Consider the following 17,042-nt stretch of genomic DNA (forward strand, 5'->3'; position numbering starts at 1 on the left):
GGCTTCTAGGAAGAAAACCAATCTCCACATCAAAGCAGGAGTGGGATGGAAGCCCAGACTTGGAGAAAAATGGCAGAATCATTTGAGGGGAGGGTGGAGGGAGGTAAGAGTGAGAGGCTTCTCAGTTCCATTAGAGGTAGATGTGCAAGGCCCAAAGGAGACCTGCTAGAGAAGGACAGGCACATTTTGCACCACCATCTAGATTCCGGATGTGTTTGTGATGGCCTAAGGCAGTGGTTCTCAACCTGTGGGTCGCGACCCCGGAAGGGGTCGAACGATGGCTTTAGGCGACCCCTGTGTTTTGGTCGTTTGACCTCCTCCGGGGTTGCGACCCACAGGTTGAGAACCGCTGGCCTCAGGGGTCAGACCTGGTTTGTTTGGTCTGCTTGTGTCTGCACTTCCTCCCCGACAGTCTGGCCCAGCATGGCCACATTGTGTACATGCTATCTTGCACAAAGAAACAAATACAATTGCCATACGAGCCATGTTCCCTGCCCTACTACCTGACAGGGTTGTTGATGAATCAAAATGAGATAATACGCATGCTGGTGTTCTGTAAGGTGCAAATAAATGGATGGAACGGTTAGTAAGGCGTTCCTGGTGGGGTCTACGCAGCTTTTCAGTCTAGCAGCTTAACCCAGCAGAGCCAGGGTCCCTTGTTAGCATTTTCTGGTGCTAACAGGGCTGCACTCATTCTTGGCTGTTGACCTGGGGGTCAGTTCTTTGTCACTCTGAGTACTGCCACTGTGGGAAGACAGAAACTCACTTCTCAGACAAGCTTTGCAAAATTCTCCCAAACAGCCCCTGCCTGCCAGGGGATTGAGCCACTACCAGGGGTCAGGAGTGAGCGTGGTGCTCTGTGATGCTCATCTGTGCTGCAGGCAGAGGGATGAACACATGTCTCATTAAGGAGACTGTAGGTCGGAGATGAATCACCGAGGTCAGGCTTTGTCTAAATACGCTCTTGGAAACAGATCTTTATTCCAACTCTGGCGTCTGGTCTGAAGACTTGACAGAAGAGTCCAATGCATCTGAATTTAGTACATTTCGAGGTGTTTTTTTTTTTCTCCAGTAGCAACCACGTGAAGGAACAGGCTGACCTTTAATTTATAATCCTCGTGTCATAGAGTTTAGCGGAGCTTAACCTACGTCGACTGCGGTTCAAAACCATCCACTCTGCTTTGGAAAAGGCAGGCCAGGCTTTCAGCATCAGTTCGGAAAGAAAGAAAAAATAGGAAACAGTGGGATAACAGGTCTCCACTGCAAGAGGCAGAGGCGGACTAGACAGAAAACAAAGACTGTTCAGAAAGAAGAGAGAAAACTGAGATGCGATCAAGGTCTGAAGAATGAGCAAGGTGCTGATCGGGCGAGTACAAGTGTTTGTGCCTCTCGGTTGCTTGAGAGCAGCCAACCTGAGCCCTTGTGAAACCAAGGGCCAGAAACAGCAGCGGAGAGGCAGGCGAGAGAGGCTGGGAGGTCTAATCCAATAGAGACTCGCTTTGTATTCAGCATTCATCAAGATGCATTTTTGGGCCCTGGCTGGTTGGCTCAGTGGTAGAGCATCAGCCTGGCGTGCGGGGGACCCGGGTTCGATTCCTGGCCAGGGCACATAGGAGAAGCGCCCATCTGCTTCTCCACCCCTCCCCCTCTCTGTCTCTCTCTTCCTCTCCCGCAGCCAAGGCTCCACTGGAGCAAAGATGGCCCGGGCGCTGGGGATGGCTCCTTGGCCTCTGCCTCAGGCGCTAGAGTGGCTCTGGTCGCAAAAGAGCGACTCCCCGGAGGGGCAGAGCATCGCCCCCTGGTGGGCAGAGCGTCGCCCCTGGTGGGCGTGCCGGGTGGATCCCGGTCAGGCGCATGCAGGAGTCTGTCTGACTGTCTCTCCCCGTTTCCAGCTTCAGGAAAAAAAAAAAAAAAAAGATGCATTTTTGTCTCTGCAAGGTACCGCGGACACGTTATGCACAGCGCAGGTGCTCACTCTGCAGCGAAGCTTTGCTCTGCTCCCTGACAGAGCTGGTCCCATTACCCAGCAGTTACCAAGCAAGAGACGACTCCGAGCTGCTTTTATGAGAAGGAACCATACTGCGAGCCGGCAAGTGAGGAACACCCTGGGTGTCTCTCCCCAAAACAGTGCATCCTGGACACTAAGGATCAGATTCCTCTTTATTCCGGGAAATCTTGCAGAAACATCGTCATCTCGTGCATAGGTGGGAAACTTCCTGCACATGCGCAGTTAGCCACCAGGTGTATGCACACATCGCCTGTTCAAAAAATGGTGGAAAAATCTCCGCCCTCGGAAGGAAATTTTAGTATTATAATGAAAGCATAGCGAGAAAAGTTCACGAGGAGGTCAGTAGAGGTTCCTCTAGGACTCTTCAGGCAGCCCAGAGTGGTTGGAGCTATGTTAGCCCGGTGGTTCTGCAAATCATCCCAGCGTCTCTCTGAAAAGACAAGGTCTGGCAATTTCAGTGTTAGAATGGCAAAGGTATGTAAGAAAGTTTCATTAGGTCTCAGTCCTTGGGTTAAAGTCTTAGCCAATCACAGGATGCGGTTAGCATACCTTATAACAATTAGGGTGATCTAAGTAGGTTTCCAGGTTACTCTAATCAAAGTTATAAATTCTAAATAAAAGTTAGTCTGTGCTAGGTTATCTGCAAGGCTATATATGTGTTGGGTTACATTTCTCCTGGAGGTAGGGAGCATTGCCTAGGGTGCCCCTCAGCTGCCAGCCCTCTTTGAGGATGAAGTCAGCTGAAAAAACCTGCCTTGCCTTGAGCACCCTTGTCCAGTGCCTGATAGAGGGACTGGTGCCTTCCTCCGGCTTTGGACAAACCTGACAGGCATCCCAGCTCCAGAGTGCAGTTGCCTGAGGCCTTTGCTGAGCTTGTATCCCAGCTTCAAGTTTCTCTGTGTCCAAATCCTGCCTCCTTCCCACCTTTCAGCAGATGTGGATCCCTACAGCATCCCTGATCAATGTCCTGTTCACGAATCTCCTTCTCAGACTCTGCTCCTTGGGACCCCACCTGTCACAGAGTGTTATTTGGGACCTAGCTGCTAAATTCATTCAAAAGTGATAGTAACCAAGACGCCAAGCTATTGGTGGATGCATCTCATTTGTATTCTTATTGATGGAAGAAATAAGTGGTGTGGTAGGCATAGTAATGGTTCTGTGAATCTGTTATCTTACATGGCAAAGGAGAATTAATGTTAGAGATGAAATTAAGGTTGTTGACCAGTTGAACATAAAATAAAGAGCTTATTCTGGATTATCTGGCCCAATGTAATCACCAGGGTCCTTAAAGTTGGAAGAGAGAGGCAGAAAAGGAGAGTCAGAGAAAGAGATGTGATGATAGAAGCAGGGTCAGAGAGATGCTACATCATTGGCTTTGGCTAGGAGGCGCCACTAGCCGAATGATGTGGGCGGCCTCGAGAAGGTGGGGGAAAAAAAAAAAAAGAAAAAAGCAAGAACACAATTGGCCCGAGAGCCTCCAGAAGGAATGCAGCTCTGCCAGCCCCTTGATTCCAGTCCGTTGAGACCCATGTTGGATTTCTATAAAAAATGTAAGAGAATAATACGCTTATGTTGTTTTAAGCCACTAAGTGTGTAGTAATTTGTTACAACAGCAATAGGAAATTCCTACAAGCAGTCTGACACCTTTTGGAAAGCTGAAGGGCAACATGCAACAAAAGCCAAATAAAGAGTCTAACTTGTTACTCCCCAGACAGATGCCAGAGTAAGGCCTACCTCTGAAATTTATCATAAGGAAATGACAGAAGAAGAAAACTACATAGTTGGTATGAATTATAGCATTATTTTGATGCTGCTTCTGGCTAGAATATTAGTTGAATTTTGTTAATTATGAAAGCCAAGCCTGACTTTGTCAAGCATTGCCGAGCCATCAGGGTTGAAGGAATTGTGGGCAGGGGACATTCTCTAGGACAGGAGTCCCCAAACTTTTTACACAGGGGGCCAGTTCACTGTCCCTCAGACTGTTGGAGGGCCGGACTATAAAAAAAAACTATGAACAAATCCGTATGCACACTGCACATATCTTATTTGAAAGTAAAAAAACAAAACGGGAACAAATACAATATTTAAAATAAAGAACAAGTAAATTTAAATCAACAAACTGACCGGTATTTCAATGGGAACTATGGGCCTGCTTTTGGCTAATGAGATGGTCAATGTGCTCCTCTCACTGACCACCAATGAAAGAGGTGCCCCTTCCGGAAGTGCAGTGGGGCCGGATAAATGGCCTCAGGGGGCCGCATGCGGCCCACAGGCCATAGTTTGGGGACCCCTGCTCTAAGACTTCTCAAATTATACCATGAGTATACCTACACAGGTCTAGACAGGTCTGTGTATTTAAAAAGAGGAGGTCTTGGAGAATATTAAAGTTATTGAAAAAGACACACTTTTTTTTTTCCTCGTGGGACTTTAAGGATTCCCTGGCTCCTCTGAGGAATTTTCATCAAATTTTCTATTTTGTGGTTTCCTTCACTAGACCTGACTGCTCCTGAAACAGGTCCTTATTTTTGAAAATGCAGGATATCTTTTGGCCTTAGATTGACAGGAATAAGAACTGACATGATGCATAATTAATTGCTTTGCACATCAATATCAATCTGCAATATTGATTGCTTAAATATTTCAGAACTAATGTTTTTATTTATCTACAGGTATGTGTGTGTATATATATATAATATAAATGTATTGAAAAATAATCCACTAAATCTTTTCCCTGAGTCTGGTGTCCAACTTTTGAGAAGGCCAACTAAACTTCCACAAAGAAATAAGGGTAAATCAAATGAAAGGGCTCTTCATATAGGAGGGGAGACGAGTCTTCATGGTGGCTGACAATGTTAGAATCCATGTGTCTGATGGGATAACAAGTATTTCCTCTCAAGTTTACCCAGAAAGCCTGACTGGTGGTGGCACAGTGGATAGAGCATTGACCTGGGACACTGAGGTTCCAGGTTTGAAACCCCGAGGTTGCTGGCTTGAGCACTGGCTCATCTGGCTTGAGTGAAGGCTCACCAGTTTGAGCATGGGGTCTCTAGCTTGAGCGTGGGGTCTCTAGCTTGAGCGTGGGGTCTCTAGCTTGAGCGTGGGATCATCAACATAATCTTATGGTCACTGGCTTGAGCCCAGAAGTTGTTGGCTTGAGCAAGAGGTCACTGGCTCAGCTGGAGCTGGAGCCAGAGCTCCCTGGTCAAGGCATGTGTGAGAAGCAATCAATGAACTACTGAAGTTCTACAACTATGAGTTGATGCTTCTCCCTCTTCCTTCCTTCCTGCCTGTATGTCTGTCTCTCTCTTTGTCAAAATTTATCTAGCAAATTTCTTCTTTGCCTCCCCCTACTTCCAGCATCTTACCTGATGAGCACCAAAATCTGAGAACCATTGCTTTCCTGTTAAAATGATGGTCTTTCAGGTTTGATCCAGAGAAGCTCTGGACTCAGTAGGGTTGAGGTTAGGTGTCGGAATCTGACTTTTTATCAGGTCCTCCAGGAAATTCTCATTTAGGTAGTGTATGGCCGCCACTTTATGAAATGCTGCCCTGCTTGAGTTCCAAAACAATTTTACAGGCAGATTTCCTTTGTGAGAGCAGCTGATGCCTTGACCTCCACCATAAGTAGGCAGTTGGAGACGTTCCCCTCTAGGGCTTTGCATGAGTTAATCCATTTCATAAATAAAGTCTTGGTTGCAAGTCAAATATTTATTTTCTATGTGGAGTAGTAGGAAGCCCCTTTTCTATCAAGTCTCATTATGACATGCATTGGAATGGTGCCGATGAAAAGTGATTGCACTCGGTGAGATTTTTATTATGTGATTTCGATTAACAAAGAGAAGAGAAAAATCCAATTAAATTCCAGGAAGGAATGACAGAGAGGGATCATAATGGAGCCATATTGTTCCAAGCAGGTTCCCCTGCCAAAGCAGAGGCTCTGGGCAGAGTTAACTCATCAGCAGACAGCCGGGGATGGGGGGAAGTGGCCAGGAGGACCCGTGAGTGGGGATTGTGGCCACTCACAGAAGGGAGTGACTGAGGTCTGAAAGACACCGGCAAAGGGTCACTGTGTTTCAAAAAATGCATGAGATTCAGAAACTTAATTGTAAAAAATGATTTCAATATAACACAGACTGTAAAGATTCTGGCTTTTCAGCTTGGAAAGACAAGGGCTAATAATGGAGTGCACTGAACTCCTAAGCTCATTGTAACAGGAAAATAAGCAGTTTCTGTGGTTGCTGAGCACTGACAGAGGGAGCTGTGGGCGGGAGTGGGATTTCTGACTTGTTAAGAGGAGGAATTGTTAATGAGAGTAATAATGGAGACGTTGAAGAGTAAAGAATGATGACAACAGTTAACACCTGTAATAGGTGCGCATAGCAATGGATGGGGCTTGAATTGGGGGCTCTGGACACAAGGACTGTGTGATTATGCCATGAGAGTAAAGAGGCTCTGGGGACAAGAGACTATAGGTGGCAGGGCATTACTGGAGAATTCATCCTCGCATACGGGAACCGGAACATCGACACCGGTGGAGTTTGGGGCAGGAACCTGTGGCACCAAGTGAGGATGGATCTCAGTGCTTCCATTGAGAAGAGCGGGAGTCAGGAAGGTACAAAGCCTGTGGTAGGGGTGCCTTCGGGACTTCAGAGAGGAGAGGACTTGAACATATCTTCTTCCTAGAAACTGAGTCTGAGGAACTGCTGTGTACATCAATGATGCTGCAGTCCTCAAGGATGAGGAGAACCCGTGGCTTGGTGAAAGATGCACTTGTATGTCCAGCTCCAGGGTCAACCTGAGTAACAGCTTGCATCTCTCTAGTGCCTTGAAGTGCATCTCCCTGATCTCGTTTGTTTTGCACTTGTAATAAAAACATATTTCTAATCAAAGAAGAAGATGCACATTGCAAAACAATTCAAGTTATACTCAGGGCTGATAATGAAAAACGATTATCCTCTTTCTAACCTATCCCACTTTGGAGCTGTTCATTCTTTTGGTTGTTTCTCCTGGGTCCGGAGTATCACTTGATGCTCCGATATCCCAGGTGAATGACATATTGTATGGAAATACTGGGCCCAACACAGGATCCATCAGACACTGGGTGCTCTCTGTGATAAGGGCAGAAAGAATGGGTCTTAGCCAGGCAAGGATTCTGCACTTAATATGAATTTCTGATTTCTAGGATTAATAAAATTTTTCTTGACTGTCATGGTCATGACACACCTCGTAATAATAAGAGTAATACTAATAGTAGAACAACTAGCATTGAGTGAGCACTTAGTAAGAATCAGAAGAACTTGGCTAAGTAATTTACAGAGATAAACCCTTTTTTTGAGCCTATGAGACCTGCTAAAGACCACATTTTTTTATAGGAGAGAATTCGAGCACAGAAGGATTAGATATGTTCACCTCATCACTCTAGTAGATTACAGAGTCAGGATTTAAGCCCCAGAATTCTGACTTTTACACCCATGCTTTCATCCTTCTTTAACCACTCCTCCATGAGAAATTGAAACACTAAGAGTCTGAGAATTCAGGTGATAAACCCAAGCTCATAACATTAGGGGTGGGTTGGAGGCAGGGGTGGTGATGGAACTCATTCTAAAACCAAAATCTTCAGACTCCAAATCCTGGGTCCTGTCCAACATATTACCTCCTCCTCATAACCTAATCTCTGAACCATTTCCTTTGATCCAGAAGAACTTTTTAAAAACCCAAGAAAATTAAAGAATGAAGTCTGAGCCATAGGCCCCTCCCTGGTGTACTTAAGTAAGCTGCAGAGAAGGCCAGGCCATTTATTTTCAGGAACAGCCTAATGATCATCCAGCAAGTCTAGTTACAGATGTGGTTCATCAGGCCACCTGTATATACTAGTGCAAAAAGCTCACAGTCCGTCTCGGGCTGATGGATTGCCTGAGTTATTAATACGGAAAAGGAGAGAGATTTACTTTCGGTAGTGGAATTAAGGTGCTTCAGTGCACCCTGGACCAGTTGTTTTAAAATAACAGGGGACCGAGTTTCTCTTGGAAAAGGACTTCATTTTTATTGAAAACCTACCACCTTCAAATGGCCGGAAAGTTGAAGAACTATAAAACTGTCAAACAGCCCCATTATTAAAAGCTTTATTTGACAAATCTTCCACTGCTGGGGTAACTCGTGCGTTTTCCCTCCTTTCTCACAAGAAATAAAACCACTCACTTATGCAAACTGCTGACAAGGAATGGAAACAAATGGACTTCTAAACACGAACAGAGACACCCTAGCCCCTTCTCTCAGCCTAATGGACGGTACAGCCATTCATAAATCTAGGGCCACTCGGACAGAATGGTGGTTTCACAACTTCTCATCTTATTGTGGTCAGAGCTGAGGAAAACGTCCTTGTCTCTGGAAGGTTCTGTGTTGGTGGGAGGGAATAAAGGGCAGGAAGAAGTATTTTACTAATATGGTTTTCTGTCACTGCATCATAGGTTACCACAGTACAGAGACTTACCACACTCACATTTATTATGGATTGTGAGGATCAGAGATGCAGAAACAACATGGATGTGTCCTTTGCTTAGTATCTAAGGGGCCACAATCTAGAGGTTCAGCTGGAGAAGCGTTCATTTCCCCGTTTGTGTGGCTGTTGGCAACACTCAGTTCAATTTCTTGGTATAGTAGCTGAAGTGCTTTTTGTTTTTTTTTCCTGGCTGTTGTCCAGAGGCTACCCTCAGCCCCTTACCATGTAGTTTTTTGCCCATGAACTTCTCCAACACAGTTACTCAATCAGTCAAGCCAGAAAGAAGAATCTCTAGGGAGTCAGTTAGCAAGATGGAGTCTTACATAGTTATAATGTAGTTGTGAAAAGGAGAGTCCATCACCTTTGTCATATTTAGTAGGTTAGAAGTAAGTCACCTTGATTCTTGGTGGCTCTACCCTGCCAAGGTCTGGGAAGAATCCAGGACGGACTGAGTTATGTGGTTCTGGAGTAGGGGCCATACCTCCCACTTCCCCAGTCCTGACTGGCACTTCTGCCTCTCCTAACCCTCAGTGGCCCTACCTGGCTGAGATTGGTCTCCTGGCAGAATTTGAGACAGACTGAGTTATGTGACTCTAGGACAGGGAACGTTTTTCCTTTGCACGCCCAAGTGGTTTGAGCTTTCCCTTCACGCAGCCAAATCTTGTACTGTTTGGGCCTGATAAACTCTGCTGGCCTTCTTTGATGACTCTCTCAGACCCTGCCCCATGACAAAGGTGTCTGAGCACCCAGAAGATGGTAGCTAGACTTGGTATTCCTTGGGGCATTTGCTGAGTGGCCTCAGACCCAACACTGGTACCAAATTTGAACCTGTATAGAGGCAGTGAACACCTTTCATCTTACTTGGTGACTCACTGAGAACCTATAGCATGCAACTTGGGTACCACTGGAGCCTCTTTAAGTGACTAAGACTAACAGGCAGCTGGTAGGTAGAATGAACCTTAGAGTTCCTAGGGAATTTTGCTGGCCTTCCCCCAGGTTTGTAGGTGGTAAAACCAGCGTTGATATGTAGCTTGGTCCTTCCCATGCACACGTAAGCTCAGAAGAGACAACCACAAATTGTGGATTGCTTATAGCTCCAAATAGGTTACCCAGGGCCAGTCACAGGCAGTATCTGACATTTTTCTGTATTAGAGTTCCTCCCAAGAGGCCCAAGAATCAACATACTCAGTGGCCAGCTTCAGATAAGATCAGAACAGGATCCAATTAGATTCACAAGTGGCAAAGCCAAAGAGAGATTCCAGTAGGCACCAGACCCTGCTGAAGCAAATCCTGCTTTACGTGGTCAGCATCTTCACAGAACCTCATACACTGGTCAGGGTTGATCCTCATGGTCAGCCAGTCTGAGGGTCAATCCCACACACAAATGGGCCAAGACTCAATTGTAACAGGAAGGCCCACATAACCCACACAAGAGATATTGCTGGAGTGCCCAGCACAGGTGATCAAAGAGACTGTATCAAGGGATCCCACAGGACACTACTACATAAAACCACCCTACCAAGACTGGAAGACATAGAAGATCTCCTAATGTATAGAAACAAACTCAATGATGCAGCGAAAATGGGGAGACAAAGAAACATGCTCCAAAGAAAGAATAGGTGAAATCTCCAGAGAAAAAGCTAAATAAAATGGAGGCAAGCAATTTACAAGATATAAAATTCAAAACAATGATTATAAGGATGCTCAAGAAACTTAGGAGAAGATGGATGAAATCAATGAGAACTTAAAGAGTTAGCAAGCGTAAAAAAGGACATAGAAGCCATAAAAAGAACCAGTCAGAAGTGAAGAATATGTCAGAAGGAATAAACAGTAGCTTGAAATGAAGCAGAGGATCAAATCAGTGATTTGGAAGACAAGGTAGAATAAAACACTCAATCAGAGCATAAGAACGTCTGCATCCTAGGGGTATATCCGAAGGAGAAGAGAGAGAGCAAGGGATCAAAAATCTATATGAAGAAATAATGGCTTGACTTCACTAATCTAGTAAAGGAAAAAGACACAAATCCAGAAGCACAGAAAGTCCTAAACATGATGAACACAAAGAGGCCTACACCAAAACATATCATTAAAATGGCAAATGTTAAAGACAAAGAGAGAATCTTAAGAACAGCAAGAGGAAAACAGTTAGTTACCTACAAGGTAGCTCCTATAAGACAGTCAGCTGATTTCTCAACAGAAACATTTCAGACCAGAAGGATTTGCAAGAAATATTTAAAGTCATGAAAAGCAAGGACCTACAACCAAGACTTTACTCAGCAAAGCTATAATTTAAAATGGAAGGAGAAATAAAGAGCTACTCAGGTAAGGAAAAGCTAGAAGAGTTTGTTACCACCAAACCAGCATTAGAAAAATTGTTAAAGGACCTTCTTGAAGAGGAAGAAGTAAAAGAATAAGAAGGAGAAGAAAAGAAGAAAGAAGAAGAAGAAGAAGAAGAAGAAAAAGTAAATAAGAAGTAGAATAAGAAGAAGAAGAAAAGAAGGAGAAGGAAAAGAAAGAGGAAGAGGAAAAAAGAAGATAGATAGATACAAGAGTAAAATGGCAATAAATATGTACCTATCAATAATCACTTTAAGTGTAAATAGCTTAAATGTTCCAATCAAAAAACATAGGGTAGCTAAATGAATAAGAAAATAAGACCCATGTATATGCTGTCTTTAAGAGACCCATCTTAGGATGAAAGATGCACACAGACTAAAAGTAAAGGGATGGATAAAGATATTTCATGCAAATGAAAATGAACAGAAAGCTGGAGTGGCAACACTTATATCTGATAAAATAGACTTTAAAACAAAGACTATAGTAAGAGACAAAGAAGGGCACTACTTAATAGTAAAGGGAGCAATCCAGCAAGTGGATATAACCCTTATGAACATTCACATATCCAAGGTAGGAGAACCTAAATATATAAAACAAATTTTGATGGACATAGAGAGAGATTGACAGTAATACAATCATCGTAGGGAATTATAACACTTCATTGCCATCAATGGATGGATCTTCCAGACAGAAAATCAACAAGAAAACAGTAGCCTTAAATGACACACTAGATTAGATGGATTTAACTGATTTCTTCAGCATATTTCACTCCAAAGCAGCAGAATCATACATGCTTTTCAAGTGCACATACAACATTTTCAAGGATAGACCAGATGTTAGGACACAAAACAAGTCCCAGTAAATTTAAGAAGATTGAAATCATATCAAGTGTTACCTCAATAAATTCAGTAAAAAATTAAGGAAAAAAAGTATCAAGTTCACAGTCTTGGCCATATTCAAGAAGAGGGGACTATGCAAAGGTGTAAATATCATAAAGTGGGGTAATAAGGTAGGGGTACTCTTAGAGTCTGTCTACCATGTTGCCCCAGCCCACCCTCATGGGCTGGCAAGTTGAGTTTGCTTAACCTGAGCTGCTGGAAGAGGAAGAAGGCCTGTTTATAGGGTACTTTGAACAAATATGAAAACAACAGTCATGTTTTTAAGCTATCACCAAAAGAAGAAATGAAGCCCTTTTCTTGGCCAGGTTTAATTTTGCTTCTACACAGTAATGTATGCGGTGTAAGTTTTATGTCTCCAAGCCAATCTGATAATATTCACTGAGTTTAGGGATGCTAATATCTACCTTTGAAAGAGTGTTTGCTGTTATGACTTCTACATAGTTTTTGTGGTTTAGAAAATTATGTCATCAATCTGTGCTTTTTGTGTACTCAGTCTTCTCATTAAACATCGACTTTCTTATTGACAATCACTTTCTGCCTGTTCACTTCACCTATGCTTGTTCAGAAGCCCCGATGAACATGTAGAACATTACAACTCCTAAATGAGTGTTCAGTGAATTAGCATAGTTGGGGTTTTTTTGGGGGGGGAGGGGGTAGGGAAGTGATTGAGCAGATGAATTAGGGAGACAAGGAGCGAAGGTAAAGACAGGGATGTAGGGAGGTGAACAACCAGCATTCTCACACACAGATGATATAATTCAGGGTTTCTCAATCTTGGCGCTATTGATATGTTGGGCCAGATAATCCTTTGTTGGAAGGAGAGGGGCTAGTATGTTTAGAAGCATGTTACCTAGTAGATGCCAGTAGCACCTACGCCAACCCTCTCCAGACATTGTCAAATGTTCCCTGTTGAGGAGAACAAAATCCCCTTCAGTGGAGAAGCACTGATATAATTCTAGTACAAAGTAAATGCCAATGGTTTTCTGTGTGGCTTGAGCTGTTTCACCTGGACCAATATATATATATATATATATATGTGTGTGTGTGTGTGTGTGTGTGTGTGTGTATAATTATGTGTGTGTGTGTATATATATATATATATACACACACACACATAATTATACACAATTATAATTGTTCAGGTTTCACAAATGATAGATCAATCTCTTGGGCTTTGTAGTTTTGAAAGTGGGCATTCTAGCGCTTGAATCCTGGCTCTGCCACTTGCAAGCTGTGGCACTGGGGGCAAATTTAAAAAATGGCCTCTGTTCTGATCTTCTTATCTGCAAAATGGAGATAAGAACTCCTCTAGCTGCTGTGAGTGCACATAATGAATGTAAAATGCTGAGTGCAGGGGTCCTGTGCAAACCAGCAAACCATGTATGACCGTAGTTCTCATACAGCCTTTAGAATATGTAAGCCTCTGGGCTATCTCAGGTGGGCCATTTTCTTCCTTCACCTCTCTCTCCATTTAGGATCTTGTTGGGATGAGACAGTGTGGGAACAGAAGGGTCTTAATTGTGGGCCCAGCAACCTTGCTGAAATGAAGATGATGGGTGTGCATTAGGACATAGGGCAGGCCAGCTGGGATGAGGACAGGAGGCATGTGCATGGGGAATCACAGGGCCATCCGGATGTTCAATTTCATCGGGGGTGTTTCTCCATGATTATTACATCTGTAAGATCTTACACCTTTCCTCCCAGGGGATCTGCCCTCTGCTGGCTGTAGACTATGTTCTGATCCCATTGGTAGGGAAGCACTGTCATGCATTGACCCATCATGCTGTATGTACCTATTACTGTGTTGCAGGAGAGCAAAACCTTGGAGGATTGACACTCAGATAACATATAAGATGGAAAAAGAGAATTTATTAAGCCGGCAGAGCATGCGGGGCTGTAGCTCCAAAGACACATGATCCTCGAAATTAGATTTATTACATCTTATATACCTTTCACAGAACATAAATTCACGTGATTCCTTTGTCTTCGATTACATGATTTCAAGATGGAAGGGGGCTTACAGGATGCCAGAGGATAATCATTTGTAAATCGCCCATTAAAGAGAAAGAAAGGGGAAGAGGAAAGGGCTACTCAAGTCTCCCTTCCCCCTCCTAGATTCCTGACTGTTTCACCTTCTTTCTCCCAGGTGTGGAGAAGGGATGGGGTCCAAGCCTCCTTCCTTCTTCTATTCAAAACCTTCTAAGTATGAAAACCTCTTTATTTACATTATAACAGCCCTTCCTAAGCAGGAATATGATCGGCCATCTTGAGATTTTATAAATTACCCCCAAAATTACCCCCAAACTCTCTCTGAACGCTTGGCCTAAATTATAAAATATCCTTGGAGCCTCTTATTTGAAGGGGGTGCCTCCTTCCTCAACTGTAGTTAAATACACACAATGTACAATTTCTTATTTTAACCCTTTTTAAGTGTACAGTTCTGTAGCATTTAGTGCACACATGTTGTTATGCAACCACCACCACCACCACCATCCACTTCCAAAACTCTTTTCATCATCCCAAATGGAAACTCTCCCCATGAGACACAAACTCCCATTTCTCCTCCCTAGCACCCGGCAGCCACCATTCTACTTTTTGTCTCTATGACTTGACTGCTCTAGGAACCTCATAGAAGTGGAACCATAAGGTATTTGTCCTTTAGTGACTGGCTTTTTTTTTTTTTTTTTTTTACAGAGACAGAGAGAGTCAGAGAGAGGGACAGATAGGGACAGACAGACAGGAACGGAGAGAGATGAGAAGCATCAATCATCAGTTTTTTTGTTGCGACACCTTAGTTGTTCATTGATTGCTTTCTCATATGTGCCTTGACTGTGGGCCTTCAGCAGATCGAGTAATGCCTTGCTTGAGCCAGAGATGTTGGGTACAAGCTGGTGAGCTTTTGTTCAAACCAGATGAGCCCACACTCAAGCTGGCGACCTTGGGGACTTGAACCTGGGTCCTTCGCATCCCCAGTCCAACGCTCCATCCACGGCACCACCGCCTGGTCAGGCAACTGGCTTCTTTCACTTAACGTAATTTCCTCAAGGTTCATCCATGTGGTAGTGTGTGTCAAAATTGCCTTCCTATTTAACTTGAAAAATGTTCCTCTGCATGTGCACGTGTGTATGTGTATTACACTTTGTTTATTCATTCATCTGTTGGTGGACACCTGAGTTGCTTTCACTTTCTGGCTATTGTAAATAATCCTGCAATGATCATGGATGTACGAATACATGTTTGTGTCCTTCCTTTTACTGCTTTAGGGTATATACCCAGGGGTGTAATTGTTAGATTATATTGTAACTCTGTGTTTATTGTTTTTTGGAGGAAGGCTATGATCTTTTCTATAGCAGCTGTGCCATTTTAAATTCCCATCAGCAATGCATGAGGGTTCAAATTTCCCTACATCCTTGTGGTTTGAGTTTGTAATTTCCCTAACGGCTAGTTTTGTTGAATGTCTTTTCACAGATGTGTCTATATTTTAATAAATAACTTTGGGAGACTTTCTAGTGGAATTTAAGGTAGCTGTAAGGAAGAGACAATTTAGACAGTGCAACCTTCCCAGTTCCAAACACCCCAGTGTCCAGAAGGGCACAGGATGCCTGTTTCCTGCCCGCATGAGGTCATTCCTGATGCCGGAGGCTCTAAACACTCCCCAGTATAAGTTCTGCTCATTCATCTTGGTTACCAAGTGATATCCCGCCTACAGAGTCTGCTGAGGAAAGCACGGCCAGCTGCCATCTCTTTAATATTTAGAAATCTGCCTTAATAAATCCCAGCTCTTCCTGCATGTTGCTCTCTGCATTCGTGGTCTCCAGTTTTCAGGGAATTCAGTGGGATGGTTTCTTATCTGTTAGCTTGTCAGAAACAGGCGCGAGGACAATCAAATGTTCATCTATTCACATCTGGTGTTCTGCGGGGAGCAGCGTTTAGACCCCTACCGTGTTTAACTGTATAAATGGTTTCTATCTATCATCTAAATCAGAACTGCTTACGTGCAGAGTAAACTGCATCCAATAGAGAGCTACTTAGGACAGGCATTGGGAGGGGGCAGAGACTCTGCCCTCTTTGAGAACTGGGAATTCGTAGAATTGTCACCATTCTCCTTTCTTATATTTTCAGCCCTGATTCCTAGTTGAAGTTTAGATTTTAATCATTGCACTGCGTGATGTACATCTGTGTGTATGTGTGTGTGTGTGTGTGTGTGTGTGTGCACGTGGGCATACATGCACACGTGTGCACTTAGGGTCTCTGCGTGTCTGCATCTTGTATTTCTTACCGTGCCTGTCCATATTTGCATGTATTTATGTCATGCATCATCTCCTGCGTGTGTTTATGTGTTTCCCAGTGGATGTGCTTGTGCACGGTTTTATGGCGTCTGGATGTCACGCTGTGCTTATTTGTGATGTCTGTCTGCTTGTCTTTGCATCTCTCTGTGCAGGCATTGGTCTGCACGTCTGTGTGTGCCTGTGATTGGCTGTCTCTGTAGGTCCCCCTCTGTGTATGGGCTCCGTGTGTATGTCCATGTCATGTGAGTCCTTTCCTTTTCTACGCTACCCGACCTCTTCTGTGGACAGAAGCAGACCATCTATTTTCAAGCTAGAAGACAATTATTGGCTTGGACTGTGATAGCAACAGGCAGCTGTCCTTGTGATGCATCTGAGGCTTGATGCACCTGCGACAGCTCCCACCCTCGGCTCTGTGTGGCCTTGTGCTGAAAACGTGCTAATGGGGCAGAGTACCCGTGTGGAAATCAGTGCCTCCTTCCTCTCTCCTGCTAACAAGGTCTGCACACACGCATCTCCACAATCACACTTACCGATACCATTATCAAAGGAAGTTTCCATTAAATTGTTAAGTTTGAACAATTTAAATTCTGCGAGCTCCGGGTGGCTCCTGGCCCGGAAATTTCCTTGTTTCCAGGATAAACAACACCGTTCGGTCAGTTGGCCAAGTTCCTGTCTCCTTGTTAGCCAGCTTGTCCTCTGCTGTATCCTGGTCTCTCCTCTGAGCTCCTGAGGAGGGCTCATCATTGCCCCGTATCTTGTCAGCCAGGATGGTGACAGCATTCATCGTTATCACTGCCACCGCCACCACCATGTTAGCCTCGTCATCGGCTTCCTCGGTTGACATGCCACTTCAGAGAGTACAAAGGCCTAGGTAAAGAACCCATGACACAAGTGAAGTAATTTCCATCTCCCCAGAAACATCTGGTATTGACCGGAAAACACAAAGAGTCAGATACAGTGCTAAACCCTTTACATGAGTTAAATTACTTTATATGCAACACAAACCTAGG

The sequence above is a fragment of the Saccopteryx leptura genome, chromosome 4 (assembly GCF_036850995.1).
Source record: "Saccopteryx leptura isolate mSacLep1 chromosome 4, mSacLep1_pri_phased_curated, whole genome shotgun sequence".
Taxonomy (NCBI): domain Eukaryota; kingdom Metazoa; phylum Chordata; class Mammalia; order Chiroptera; family Emballonuridae; genus Saccopteryx; species Saccopteryx leptura.